The sequence below is a fragment of the Myotis yumanensis genome, unplaced genomic scaffold, assembly GCF_028538775.1.
Source record: "Myotis yumanensis isolate MYYU_CA2020_CCGP unplaced genomic scaffold, mMyoYum1.0.hap1 SCAF_24, whole genome shotgun sequence".
In the NCBI taxonomy this organism is placed as follows: Eukaryota; Metazoa; Chordata; class Mammalia; order Chiroptera; family Vespertilionidae; genus Myotis; species Myotis yumanensis.
Genome location: NW_027223775.1, coordinates 9675433 through 9690829, shown reverse-complemented (window position 1 = coordinate 9690829; position 15397 = coordinate 9675433). Strand labels below are relative to the sequence as shown.

The window sequence follows — 15397 nt, the reverse complement described above, 5'->3', positions numbered from 1 at the left end:
GCTGTGACCGGGAATCGAACCCTGGCCTCCTGGATCATAGGTCGACCCTCAACCACTGAGCCACACCACCTGGGCAAGATTACATTTTTTTAAAATATATTTTATTGATTTTTTACAGAGAGGAAGGGAGAGGGATAGAGAGTTAGAAACATTGATGAGAGAGAAACATCGATCGGCTGCCTCCTGCACGCCCCCTACTGGGGATGTGCCCGCAACCAACGTACATGCCCTTGGCTGGAATCGAACCCGGGACCCTGCAGTCCGCAGGCCGACGCTCTATCCACTGAGCCACACCGGTCAGGGCAAGGTTACATTCTTTACCAGCTTTCATTTGGGTCTTTACAAGAACTAGTTAGTGCTAGTGACATAAAGCAATTCTTTTTTTAAAAACAAACAAACATATTTTTATTGCGGTAGCCGGTTTGGCTCAGTGGATAGAGCGTCGGCCTGAGGACTGAAGGGTCCCGGGTTCGATTCCCGGTCAAGGGCACCTGCTCGGGTTGCGGGCTCGATCCCCAGTGGGGGGCGTGCAGGAGGCAGCCGGTCCATGGTTCTCTCTCATCATGGATGTTTCTCTCTCCCTCTCCCTTCCTCTCTGAAATCAATAAAATAAATATTTTTTTAAAAAAAAAACAACCTTATACTACTCAATGGAATCTTAGCAAACAAAGGATATATTAGCAAACAAACCTTTGGAGCAGTATCAGCAGGGGAAGCGAAGAAGGATAGAGTCCGCACTACGATAACGCTTCAAGGAAAGCTCTCCATATAATTTCATCTTCACGACGGAAGCTTTGGGGATTCCTCCGGCCCGTCAAAGCCATTCCAGTTCACCCTGGGGAGCCGGGCAAAACGACACCTAGAACGTAAGAGAGGAGGATATAAATCCTATATAATAAAAGCCCAATAGGCTAAGTGTCAGGTCGACCAGTCGGCCGGTCAACCAATCACAGCGTAATATGCTAATGATATGCTAAGGCCGCTCAACCGCTCGCTATGACGTGCACTGACCACCAGGGGGCAGACGGTCGACCGGTCGACCAGTCGCTATGACGTGCACTGACCACCAGGGGGCAGACAGTCGACGGGTCAACCAGTCACTATGACGTGCACTGACCACCAGGGCGCAGGCAGTCGACCGGTCGACCAGTCGCTATGACGTGCACTGACCACCAGGGGGCAGGCGCTCTGACCAGTAGGCTAGCTTGCTGCTGGGGTCCGGCCGATCGGGACTGAGACGGGCTGGACACTCCCTGGAGCCCTCCCTCCCGCAGTCCCTCCCCGGCTGGCCAACCTCCCGCGTCCCTCCCCGGCCCCGATCGTGCACCGGTGGGGTCCCTCGGCCTGGCCTGCGCCCTCTCGCCATCCGGGACCCCTCAGGGGGTGTCGGAGAGCCGGTTCCGGCCCGATCCCGCAGGCCAGGCTGAGGGACCCCGCTGGTGCCCAAATTCGTGCACCGGGCCTTCTGGTATCTTCCTAAAAGATGCCATGGATTAGCTCGGACTCTTCAATATGGTCCCGTGACGATGCTTCTTTCCTTGTATCTAAATAATCCCCAATACATCGCGTCCGGAAGTCCCACAATATTGCATTTCATGAGTGATGGTTGTGCCCAGACCTTGAGTAAGATAAGAAAAAAAGGCATTTCATAGACGATTGCCATACAACCCCTTCCGGTGAGGAGATAATGTCGCCAAACCTAATATATTTATTTTTTTAATATAATTTTATTGATTTCAGAGAGGAAGGGAGAGGGAGAGAGAGAAACATCCATGATGAGAGGGAATCATGGACCGGCTGCCTCCAGTGTGCCCCCTACTGGGGATCGAGCCCGCAACCCGGGCATGTGCCCTGACCGGGAATCGAACCCGGGACCCTACAGTCCGCAGGCCGACGCTCTACCCACTGAGCCATACCAGCGAGGGTAACACTTTAGTGCTTATCTTTTTAAATATAATTCGTATCATGGACTTCAACCAAGCTGACCTCGTTTGGTTTAACTGTGAGATGGCGAAGGGTAAAAACGTTTGCAGAATGTGTGTGTGTGTGTGTGTGTGTGTATGTGTGTATATTGTGTCTGTGTATTGTGCGCAAATGTGTGAATAGGTGTGTATGCGTCTCTGTCTATGTATGTGTGTATATGTGTGTATATGTGTGTATGTGCCTGTGCATGTTTGTCTGTCTGTTTATATGTGTGTATATATGTGTATCTGCGTGTATATGTATGTGTCTGCATGTGTATGTGTATATGTGTACATGTGTATAAATGTGTGTATCTGTGTATGTGTGTCTATATGTGTGTATGTGTATATGTGTGTGTATGTATGTGCATATGTGTGTATGTATGTATCTGTGTATATGCGTGTCTATGTGTGTATGTGTGTATGTGTGTATATGTTTGTATGTATCAGTGTATATGTGTCTTTGTATGTGTGTCTGTGTATATGTTTGTGTCTGTGTATATGTGTGTACATGTATGTATGTATATTTGTGTGTGTACAGGTATATGTTTATAAATGTGTATATGTGTCTATATGTGTGTATGTGTGTATGTGTCTGTGTGTGTCTGTATATGAGTGTATATGTGTGTGTATGTATATATGTGTATATGTGCATGTCTGTACGTGTGTGTCTGTATAGGTGTAAATGTGTATATATGTGTGTATGTGCGTGTGTGCCTGTGTGTATATGTGTCTGTGTATATGTTTGTGTCTGTGTATATGTGTGTATATATATGTATGTATATTTGTGTGTATGTGTGTACAGGTATATGTTTATAAATGTGTATATGTGTCTATATGTGTGTATGTGTGTATGTGCCTGTGTGTGTCTGTATGAGTGTATATGCGTGTGTATGTATATGTGTACATATATGTGTGTATGTGCGTGTCTGTACGTGTGTGTATGTGTGTCTGCATATGTGTGTATATGTGTCTATGTGCGTGTGTGCCTGTGTGTATGTGTCTGTGTATATGGGTGTGTGTGTATATGTGTATATATATGTGTGTATGGTTATGTGTGTGTCTGAGTCTGTGTGTATAAATGTGTCTGTGTCTGTGTGTGTCTATGTCTGTGTGTGTGTATATATGTGTGTCTGTGTGTGTATATGAGTGTATATGTCTGTGTGTGGTGTGTGTATGTGTCTGTATATGTGTGTGTCTGTATATGTGTGTCTGTGTATATGTGTATGTATCTGTGTGTATATGAGTGTATATGTCTGTGTGTGGTGTGTGTATGTGTCTGTATATGTGTGTCTGTATATGTGTGTCTGTGTATATGTGTATGTATCTGTGTGTATATGAGTGTATATGTCTCTATGTTGTGTGTGTGGGTATGTGTGTGTCTGTATGTGTGTCTGTGTATATGTATGTATGTGTGTCTGTGTATATGTGTGTCTGTGTGTATATGAGTGTGTGTGTGTGTGTTGTGTGTATAAATGTATATCTGTGTCTGTGTGTGTCTGTGTATGTGTGTGTCTGTGTGTGTGTTGTGTGTGTGTATGTGTGTGTATAAATGTATATGTCTGTGTGTGTGTGTGTCTGTGTATATGTGTGTCTGTGTGTATATGAGTGTCTGTGTGTGTATATGTGTGTATAAATATATGTCTGTGTCTGTGTGTCTGTGTATATGTGTGTGTGTCTGTATAGGTGTGTATCTGTGTGTATATGCGTGTCTGTCTGCGTGTGTATATGTGTGTGTCTGTGTGTGTATATGTCTCTGTGTGTGTGTTGTGTGTGTATGTGTGTATAAATGTATATCTGTGTCTGTGTGTGTATAGGTGTGTGTGTCTGTGTATAGGTGTGTGTCTGTGTGTATATGTGTGTATATGCATGTCTATGTCTGTGTGTGTATATGTGTGTGTCTGTGTGTGTATATGTGTGTCTGTGTGTGTTGTGTGTGTATATGTGTGTATAAATATATGTCTGTGTCTGTGTGTCTGTGTATATGTGTGTGTGTCTGTATAGGTGTGTGTCTGTGTATATGCGTGTCTGTCTGCGTGTGTATATGTGTGTGTCTGTGTGTGTATATGTCTGTGTGTGTGTGTTGTGTGTGTATGTGTGTATAAATGTATATCTGTGTCTGTGTGTGTATAGGTGTGTGTGTCTGTGTATAGGTGTGTGTCTGTGTGTATATGTGTGTATATGCATGTCTATGTCTGTGTGTGTATATGTGTGTGTCTGTGTGTGTATATGTGTGTCTGTGTGTGTTGTGTGTGTATATGTGTGTATAAATATATGTCTGTGTCTGTGTGTCTGTGTATATGTGTGTGTGTCTGTATAGGTGTGTGTCTGTGTATATGCGTGTCTGTCTGCGTGTGTATATGTGTGTGTCTGTGTGTGTATATGTCTCTGTGTGTGTGTTGTGTGTGTCTGTGTATAAATGTATATCTGTGTCTGTGTGTGTGTATAGGTGTGTGTCTGTGTATAGGTGTGTGTCTGTGTGTATATGTGTGTATATGCATGTCTATGTCTGTGTGTGTATATGTGTGTGTGTCTGTGTGTGTATATGTGTGTGTCTGTGTGTATATGTGTGTGTGTGTTGTGTGTGTATATGTGTGTATATGTTTGTGTGTCTGTGTGTGTATATGTGTGTGTGTCTGTGTGTGTATGTGTGTATAAATGTATATCTGTGTCTGTGTGTGTGTATAGGTGTGTGTGTCTGTGTATAGGTGTGTCTGTGTGTATATGTGTGTATATGCATGTCTATGTCTGTGTGTATATGTGTGTCTGTGTGTGTATATGTGTGTGTCTGTGTTTGTATATGTGTGTCTGTGTGTGTTGTGTGTGTATGTGTGTATATGTGTGTGTGTCTGTGTGTATATGTGTGTGTGTGTCTGTGTGTGTATGTGTGTATAAATGTATATCTGTGTCTGTGTGTGTATAGGTGTGTGTGTCTGTGTATAGGTGTGTGTCTGTGTGTATATGTGTGTATATGCATGTCTATGTCTGTGTGTGTATATGTGTGTGTGTCTGTGTGTGTATATGTGTGTCTGTGTGTGTAGTGTGTGTATATGTGTGTATAAATGTATATGTCTGTGTGTCTGTATAGGTGTGTGTCTGTGTGTATATGCATGTCTATGTGTGTGTATATGTGTGTATATGCGTGTATATGTCTGTGTGTGTATATATATGTGTGTGTGTATGCGTGTATATGTCTCTGTGTGTGTTGCGTGTGCATATGTGTGTATATGTATGTGTGTGTATATGCGTGTCTATGTCTGTGTGTTGCGTGTGCATATGTGTGTGCGTGTATAACGGTGGAACACAGGCTAGCTCCCCTCGTTCTCTCTGCCTCGGCCGCGTTGTTGGGAACCAGACACCACCAGGTCCAGGAACCCCTGAGCACCCCCTCCTGCTCCACGCCCCCCCCCCCCCCACACACACACACGGGGCTGGACTTACTCAGCTTTCAAACCCTCCCTCCCCGGGGAGCTGGCCACCTAAGACGGAACATCCCGGAAGCCACGCCCCGGCCGTTAAAAATAACTCTGAGTTCCCCATTCTGCTGATTCCATAACCTACTTTCACCGAGGAGGAGAAGAAACCTGCACGGGAGAAGGTGGAGAGGGAGACCGACGGACGAAAGGAAATGAGGAGAAATTCAATAGGCGCCCTGGCCGGTGTAGCTCAGTGGTTAGAGCGTCGGCCTGCGGACCGCAGGGTCCCGGGTTCGATTCCCAGTCAAGGGCACAGGCCCGGGTGGCGGGCTCGATCCCCAGCGGGGGGGCGTGCAGGAGGCAGCCGGTCCATGATTCCCTCTCATCATCGATGTTTCCATCTCTCTCTCTCCCTCTCCCTTCCTCTCTGAAATCAATAAAAATACATTTGAAAAATAGTGTTTATGAATATAAATTAGTTTTAAAAATCTTTATAAAAAAAAAAAAAGAAAGAAATTGAACGGGCAAGTCGAATTGTTGCAAGGCTGAGCGAGGAAGGAATTTGAAAAACCGTCGTCGTCTCGTTGGCCTTCGAAGCTGACGATAGGAAATTGAAATGAACCGTTTTAGGGGCAGTAAAGACGGGATGGCTACGCAAAAAATAAAATAAAATAAAATAAAAAGGCCTGATGTTTTAGAGCAATATAGTCTCTATCTGTAGATGAATACATGGGTTATATCTTTCAATGAAGATCTCTCGTTAGATCAGCGGTTCTCAACCTGTGGGTCGCGACCCCTTTGGCGGTCGAACGACCCTTTCACAGGGGTCGCCTAAGGCCGTCGGAAAACACATCTATAATCACATATTGTTTTTGTGATTGATCGCTATGCTTTCATGATGTTCCATGTGTAACAGTGAAATTGGGGGTCACCACAACATGAGGAGCTGTATGAAAGGGTCGTGGCATGGGGAAGGTTGAGAACCGCTGCTTTAGATGAAGATAAAGCTTTAGATGAACTACACGATGAATTCATGACAACAGGGGGATGCGGGAGGCTCACTAGGAGCGATGGCTCCTCCCCTCATCATCCTGAGCCTGAGCGACGCCTGACCCCCTCATCATCCTGAGCCTGAGCGACGGATCCAGGGAACGCCTGACTCCATTTCCGCATTTTTCCGCGTACTGGAAATTTTCTGTTTTTACACATCTTCTATCTCTATATATAAAAGCCGAGTGACCGGAACGGCGGAAAGACCAGACGACCCAGAACAGCCGGTGCCTATGATGAGCACTGCGGCAGCCAACCGGCCTGATCCAGGCCCCAATCGCGCCCGCCCCCAAGCTGGTCCTGCCCCCAATCGGCCCCCAACACCCCCATCAGGGGTGGGGCTGGCCGGACAACTGCCCATGGCCCCGGCCCCCGGACAGCACAGCCCCAGATCACCCCCATCACCCCGATTAGGGGCCAACCCCTTGCAGCACCTCCCCCCGACAGCCAGGCCCAATGGAACCCATCGGGGCGTGTTGCTGGACCCCAGCTGTGCACGAATTCGTGCACCGGGCCTCTAGTATAGATATAAAAGCCTAAGCAACCATTCGAGCAGGTAGCTATGACGTGCACTGACCACCAGGGGGCAGACACTCAACGCACAGGCATGGAAACAAGCAAGAGACTGATGAATCTCAGAGGGAAGGGGGAGGGAGAGGGAGGGAAGAGATTAACCAAAGATCTTATATGCATCCTAGAGGCCCGGTGCACGGATCTGTACACAGATTTGTCGCTCGGCAGGGCCTGCAGGGATCGGGCCAAAACTGGCTCTCCGACATCCCCCGAGGGGTCCTGGATTGCGAAAGGTGCAGGCCAGGCTGAGGGCATGAATCCATGGGCATGAATCCATGCATCTCGTATATATATGTTTTCAGAAAGGAAGAGGGAGAGAGAAACATCAATGATGACAGAGAATCACGGATAGGCTGCCTCCTGCACGCCCCCTACTGGGGATGGAGCCCACAACCGGAACATGTGTCCCGACCAGGAATCGAACCCTGAACCTCCTGCTTCATAGGTCGACGCTCAACCCCTGAGCCACGCCGGTGGAGCTTGAAATTTTCAGGAGTAGAATATTCCATAGGACTTCAAGTACGTACAAAAGCGCTTGTTTTTTTTTTTAAAGGATACAAAATAGATTGACAAATCAAAATAACATAAAAAAATAGACCAAAAAAAACCCACAAAACACACAAACATAAATAGAGCCCCTATGATGAAGAATATGGGATTTACGTGGAAGGATTTAGAAATAATTTACAGGATCAACACTGTAGAAATACCCTAAATGTCAAAAAAAAATAAGGAATGGTTAATAAGTGAAGCCGCGACCTTCTTCCTGAGGGAATGAGTCATGAAAAATGATGTTTCTAGAGACTTTTTGATAAACCCAAGTGATTTCTGCTATAATATTCTGGGAAATATAATCTTCAAAATGGTTCCACGATAGATACATACAGAATGAGACGTCTAAGACAGACGTAAAGATAGGAAAGGATTGCTATAAATATGGCCATAATCTATACTAATAAAAGGGTAATAGGCTAATTAATTAGACTGTACATTTTCCAGTCCTCCTTCCAGACAAAACCGCGGTGGGGGGGGGAGGGGGGGGGGGCAAGGCAGAGGCAGTTAGGGGCGATCAGGCCGGCAGGGGAGAGCAGTTAGGGGCGATCAGGCCAGCAGGGGAGAGCAGTTAGGGACAAGCAGGCTGGCAGGGGAAGATGGTTAGGGAGGATCAGGCCAGCAGGCAGAGGGGTTAGGGGCGATCAGGCAGGCAGGGTGAGTCGGTTAGGGGCGATCTGGCTGGCAGGGGAGGGTGGTTAGGGGCAATCAGGCCAGCAGGGGAGAGCAGTTAGGGGCGATCAGGCCGGCAGGGGAGAGCAGTTAGGGGCGATCAGGCCAGCAGGGGAGGGCGGTTAGGGGCGATCAGGCCGGCAGGGGAGGGCAGTTAGGGGCGATCATGCCGGCAGGGGAGAGCAGATAGGGGCGATTAGGCTGGTAGGGGAGGGTGCTTAGGGGCGATCAGGCCAGCAGGGAAGAGCAGTTAGGGGCGATCAGGCCAGCTGGGGAGAGCAGTTAGGGGCGATCAGGCCGGCAGGGGAGGGCAGTTAGGGGCGATCAGGCCAGCTTGGGAGAGCAGTTAGGGGCGATCAGGCCGGCAGGGGAGAGCAGTTAGGGGCGATCAGGCCAGCAGGGGAGGGCAGTTAGGGGCAAGCAGGCTGGCAGGGGAGGGTGCTTAGGGGCGATCAGGCAGGCAGACAGGTGAGCAGTTAGGAGCCAGCGGTCCCAGATTGCGAGAGGATGCAGGCCTGGCTGAAGGACTCCCCCACCCTCATGCACAAATTTCGTGCACCAGGCCTCTAGTCTACATATATGTATGCAAAGTGTCCCTGAGGGAATTCGACCGGGAGACCTGGAGTTCTATCACTCACTATGACATGTGCTGAGCACCAGGGGGCAGTGCAGAATGAAGGAAGGCCCCAGCCGGCAGCCAGAAGGCCCCAATCGGCCCTGATCGCCGGCTGGGCCTAGCGTCCCTACCGTGAGCAAATTTCGTGCACCGGACCTCTAGTTCAAACATAAACACAGTGAAAAATCACTCTGGCTTTGTACAATATACATTATATTATAGGTATAGTCCTGGAAATGATAGGATATTTTGTATTAACAGTTATAGACACTGTGTTAGTGTCTATGTGGTAAGTACAGATATATACATATATTAGAAATGATACAGATAAACATCTATAATAATCAAAGAGCAATATGCTAATCAGACCGGACGGCCAGACGGCCTTCCGGATGAAGCCAGGGCTGCAACGGCCGAGCCCCTCGCACGAATTTCATGCATCGAGACTCTAGTGTAGGTATAAATAGGCAACTGGCATCTAAGTTTCAAATATTCAGAAAATGGCCCTGCCTTGTTTGGCTCAGTGGATAGAGCATCGGACTGTGAACTGAAGGGTCCCGGGTTCGATTCCCGGTCAAGGGCACATGCCCGGGTTGTGGGCTTTACCCCAGTGGGGGGCGTGCAGGAGGCAGCCGATCCATGATTCTCTCTCATCTTGGATGTTTCTCTCTCTCTCTCTCTCTCTCTCTCTCTCTTCTTTTCTGAAATCAATAAAAATATATCGAAAAACAATAATAAAATCAAATATGCATACAATTCCTACCATAAGGTATAAAAATCGTGCCGTGTTTAATCGCTGCCGTGTGAAGTGACGATTCATACTTTTCAAAGCTTCTGCGTTTCCTTTAATACGCATTTTTCTCCGCAAGGAAAAAAGTGTCTGCTAAGAGCTCCTTGGAAAAGGCCGCGGTCGGCTTTACATGATTTATTCCTCAGAGAGGCCCCGTTCCCACAACTCAAAAGCAGAAGGCTTCTGGCGATAGACTTAAGCGATAACCCACCCCCCCCAACCGCCCTGAGTGCATATTAAAATTTCATACTGACACCGGCTTCATGACGGGCAGAAAATGAGCTCACTTTCTGGAATGTCAATCGGGAGGCGAGATGCGTGCAGCAACGCCGACCGGCATTCCAAAAACCTACGTTCATCCGTTGATGGGTCAGTCATACGCTCCCTCAACGTTGGGCCTGTCTCTCTATCCTAATAAAAGGGTAATATGCTCATTAGACCGGGAGACCTTCCGGACGTCCTTCCGTAACGACCAGAACGAATAGGATCACCCGTGGCTATGACGCACACTGTGGCCGGCCAAGCGGCCCGATCGAGGGTGGGGCCGGCTGGTCAACCTCCCGCGGACCCTCATCCTGGCCGGCCTGGCTCCTGATTGGCCCTGATTGGGCCGGGCCGGCCAGACCCCAAAGGTGCAGGAATTCGTGCACTGGGCCTCTAGGTTATCAAAAAATGCGAGGATGCCCGGCCGGCGTGGCTCAGTGGTTGAGCATCGACCTAGGAACCAGGAGGTCAGGGTTCGAGTCCCAGTCAGGGCACATGCCCGGGTTGTGGGCTCGATCCCCAGTAGGGGGCGTGCAGGAGGCAGCCGATCCATGATTCTCTCTCATCATGGATGTTTCTCTTTCTCTTCCTCTCCCTTCCTCTCTGAAATCAATAGAAACATAATAATAGTAATAATAACAATAATAATAGTAATACGCACAAGAGACTTAAAAACCTGTAAATGTTGGCACAGGAAGATCAGGAACAGGTAGAGTTTTGCCCGTAATTGGGTGAGGTTTTTTTGTTTGATTTTTTTTTTTTTTTTTCAAAAGAAGGGAGATTAGGATTAGGGGCAGAAAGGATGCAAAATCAAAACCCTGAGGATTGAAGAAGTATTTCTCAGCTGTCAATTAAAAGCACCTTGTATACGCCCTGACCAGTGTGGCTCAGTGGATAGAGCATCGGCCTGCGGACTCAAGGGTCCCGGGTTCGAGTCCAGTCGAGGGCATGTACCTTGGTTGTGGGCACATCCCAGTGGGGGGCGTGCAGGGGGCAGCTGATGGATGTTTCTCTCTCATCGATGTTTCTAACTCTCTATCCCTCTCCCTTCCTCTCTGTAAAAAAAAAAAATCAATAAAATATATTTATTAAAAAAATAAATGAATAAAAGTACCTTGTATATAGTCTGGCCGGAGTGGCTCAGTGAGGCTGAGCGTCCACCTATGAACCAGGAGGTCATGGGTTCGATTCCCGCTCAGGGCACACGCCCGGGTTGCGGGCTCCATCCCCAGTCAGGGGCGTGCGGGAGGCGGCCGGTCCGTGATTCTCTCTCCTCATGGGTGCTTCTCTCTCTCCCTGTCCCTTCCTCTCTGAAATCAATACAGATATTTTAAAAAAAAAAAAAAAATCAATTATAAAATAAAACAGAGAGGAACACTCACGCCGTCCGAGCCTCTCAATTACCTGGGCTATTGAACCGCGTTCAAGTGCTCGGCCCCTGCGAGCGGTCGCTCTGCTCTGTGTCAACAGAACGCAACTCGAGGACCCTCCACTCGGCTCTGATAATGTGGGTCACACTCCTGACAACGCAGCTCAATTTCTGGGCGACGTCCCCCGAATCCATCCCTGAGCGGATTCCCGGGACCTGCCTCTGTCTGCTCTCCCTGCAAAATTCCGAGAGGGGGCTGTGCCCTCGGAGATTCTCCAAAAATTATCTGACCTTCGGAGCTTCTGCAAGGAAAAAAATCCTTGTCCGGCTGGTGTGGCTCAGTGGTTTGTGTCTAGGACCCTAGGAACCAGGAGGTCAGGGTTCGAGTCCCGGTCAAGGGCACATGCCCGGGTTGCGGGCTCGATCCCCAGTAGGGGGCATGCGGGAGGCAGCCAGTCCAGGATTCTTTCTCCTCTTGGATGTTTCTATCTCTCTCTCTCTTCCTCTCTGAAATCAATAAAAACATATTTTTTTAAAAAAAGAGAGAAGGATTATTCCCCGACTTGGGAGTTCTTCGCATCCATTACTATCATGTTTTCTTTGTTTTTTAAAATGTTTTTGAAGTTTATGTTTATTTTTTTTCCTCTGAGGCAATGCCATCGATACCTCCTATTTAAGGAATCCTCGCTCCCCAATAGGAGTGACATTGTCTATTATTGAGATTCCTAGAGGCCCGGTGCACAAAATTCGTACACAGTGCGACGTCCCTCAGCCCGGCCTGCACCCTCTCCGATCCGGGACCCCTCGGGGGGTGTCCGACTGCAGGTTTAGGCCCGATCCCGTAGGGGTCTGACATCCCTCTCGCAATCCGGGACCGCTGGCTCCTAACCACTCACCTGCCTGCCTGCCTGATCGCCCCTAACCACTCTGTCTGCTGGCCTGCTCGCCCCCAACTGCCCCCCCGCCAGCCTTCTCGCCCCCAAATGTCCCGCCTGCAGGCCTGATTGCCCCCTAACTGCCCTCCCCTGTCGGCCTGCTCACCCCTCACCCCCAACTGCCCTCCCCGCCAGCCTGATCCCCCCTAACCACCTCTGCCTCAGCCCTGCCACCATGGCTTTGTCCGGAAGGACGTCCGGAAGGTCTCCCGGTCTAATTAGCATGTTACCCTTTTATTAGGATAGATTTCATACGCCCTGGCCGGTTACTCAGTGGAGAGAGCGTCTGCCCTCGCTCAGACTGAAGGGTCCAGGGTTTGATTCCGGTCCAGGGTTCGAATCTAGTCAAAGGCACAACCCTGGGGTGAAGGCTCAACCTCCAGCCCTGGTTGGGGTGAGTGTGGGCAGCAACCAATCCAGGTGTCTCTCTCACATCACAGTGGTGTTTCTCTCTCTCTCTCTCTCCATCCCTTACACATTCCCTCTAAAAAAATAATAATAATAAGATCAATGGAAAAATATCCTCAGGTGAGGATTACCAAAAAAAAAAAAAAAAAAAAAAGATCATTTCGTGAAGTTTAAACACCTTAAATGATTGAAAACTAGACCAGATAAGGGGTAGTACAGTGCCAGGCAATCATCCATGATTTTTCCATCTTTGAGACTCAAATAAGTGGCATTTGAGATGGTCATGTGTTCAAAAAGCTGAAACATCTAACTGTCGCTGATTGGTTTAAAGTAAAGACCATAGGGATGGGTGTTAATTAATGAGGCTACTACTACCTCAGGTTAAAAAACGAATATATATTATATATATATATATATATATATACACACACACACACACACACACACACACACACACACAGAAAATGGTAATATGCTAATTAGAGCGGGAGACCTTCCGGACGTCCTTCCGGACAAAGCCATGGTGGCGGGGCCGAGGCAGAGGCAGTTAGGGGCGATCAGGCCAGCAGGGGAGGGCACTTGTGGATGATCAGGCCAGCAGGGGAGGGCAGTTGGGGGCGATCAGGCTGGCAGGGGAGGGCAGTTGGGGGCGATCAGGCCAGCAGGGGAGGGCAGTTAGGGGCGATCAGGCCAGCAGGGGAGGGCAGTTGGGGGCAATCAGGCCGGCAGGGGGGGAGTTGGGGGCGATCAGGCCGGCAGGGGAGGGCTGTTACGGGCGATCAGGCCGGCAGGGGAGGGCAGTTGGGGGCGATCAGGCCGGCAGGGGAGGGCTGTTACGGGCGATCAGGCCGGCAGGGGAGGGCAGTTGGGGGCGATCAGGCCGGCAGGGGGGGAGTTGGGGGCGATCAGGCCAGCAGGGGGGAGCAGTTGGGGGCGATCAGGCCAGCAGGGGGGAGCAGTTGGGGGCGATCAGGCCTGGAGGGGAGGCAGTTGGGGGAGATCAGGCCGGCAGGAGGGGGGTCAGTTGGGGGTGATTAGGCTGGTCGGGGGGGGGGAGCAGTTGGGGGTGATCAGGCCAGGAGGGGAGGCAGATGGAGGTGGTCAGGCCGGTTGGGGGGGGGTGGACAGTTGGGGGCAATCAGGTCGGCAGGGGGAGGCAGTTGGGGGCGAGCAGGCCAGGTGGCAGAGTGGTTAGGCGCGATCAGGCAGGTGAGCGGTTAGGAGCCAGGGGTCCCAGATTGCAAGAAGGTGCAGGTCGGGCTGAGGGACACCCCGCCCCCCCATGCACGAATTTCGTGCACCGGGCCACTAGTGTGTGTATATACACACACACACACACACACACACAGACATGTGGCAGTCAGCTCTTGGTTGAACCAAAGCCATGTTTTATGTCTGCCTTTACTCGTACGATTTCCTCAAAACGCAAACCAACGCTTCACAAGTCTAGCGCCGGGCAGCGTGTTAAGTCTGATCCGCTCTGCAAATACGGCCCGGGGAGAATTCTATTAGATCCTCATGGAAATGCTCCTCTGCCATTTTAAACAAGTCTCTCTTTTTTTTTTTTTTTTTTGTCTTCTTCTTTCTATGCTTCCCTGACTTTGCGATCCGTCCGTCCGTCCAAGTGCCTTCATCTTCCCTTTAATATTTTAAGAACCTCTGAGTCATCGCTATGCAGCAGAACTGAAGAGAGCTACGGGGAGAGGGGAGAGAGAGAGAGAGAGAGAGAGAGAGAGAGAGAGAGAAAGGGAGGGGTAAGGGAGGGAGGGAGGATCAATGGGGGGAGGGGGAGAGGGAGAGAAAAAAAGGGTGAAATGGGAAAAAAAAAATCCGTAAGACGTACCAGGATGTGGGAAGGGGTGATCTATACGGAAAGTCAATGCCCTACAACCTTCTCGGGGATGTGCACATAGTAGGGGATTTTCAGGGCCGGTGGACGCCGTCCTCGTCTCTGTATGACCAGCTCTAAGGTCACCCCGACGCCGACAGCTGGCGGAGAGCACGTGCCCAACAAAGGCGATGGATGGACGGAGAGCCGTGGAAAGCGAATTTGTGCTAAAGCAGGAAGCTAGTGTCCAGGAAAGGGATGCATATATGTCACCCAGTTCCCTTCTTTTTTAAAAGAAAATATATATATTTTTTATTGATTTCAGAGAGGAAGGGTGAGAGAAACGTCAATGATAAGAATTATTGATCTGCTGCTTCCTGCACGCCCCCCACCTGCTCAGCTAGGCTCCACCCCCACCTCCTCCCAGAGACTCCGCCCCTTCAGCTAGACTCCGCCCCCACCTCCTTAGCTAGACTCCGCCCCCTCCAAGTCAGCTAGACTCCACCCACCTCCTGGGTTAGACTCCGCCCCCACCTCCTTAGCTAGACTCCGCCCCCTCCAAGTCAGCTAGACTCCACCCACCTCCTGGGTTAGACTCCGCCCCCACCCCTTAGCTAGACTCCGCCCCCTCCAAGTCAGCTAGACTCCACCCACCTCCTGGGTTAGACTCCGCCCCCACCCCTTAGCTAGACTCCGCCCCCTCCAAGTCAGCTAGACTCCACCCACCTCCTGGGTTAGACTCCGCCCCCACCCCTTAGCTAGACTCCGCCCCCTCCAAGTCAGCTAGACTCCACCTACCTCCTGGGTTAGACTCCGCCCCCACCTCCTTAGCTAGACTCCGCCCCCTCCAAGTCAGCTAGACTCCACCTACCTCCTGGGTTAGACTCCGCCCCCACCTCCTTAGCTAGACTCCGCCCCCACCTCCTTAGCTAGACTCCGCCCCCTCCAAGTCAGCTAGACTCC

General features: G+C 49.9%; 1 protein-coding gene across 1 annotated transcript in view; it reads right to left on the bottom strand.

Moving 5' to 3' along the window:
• Positions 1-15397, bottom strand: part of NLGN4X (neuroligin 4 X-linked) — a 159646-nt gene that overhangs the window by 130631 nt on the left and 13618 nt on the right. The window contains 1 exon segment of the mRNA XM_070402680.1: positions 691-859. The gene's annotated coding sequence lies outside the window, so the exon portion shown is untranslated.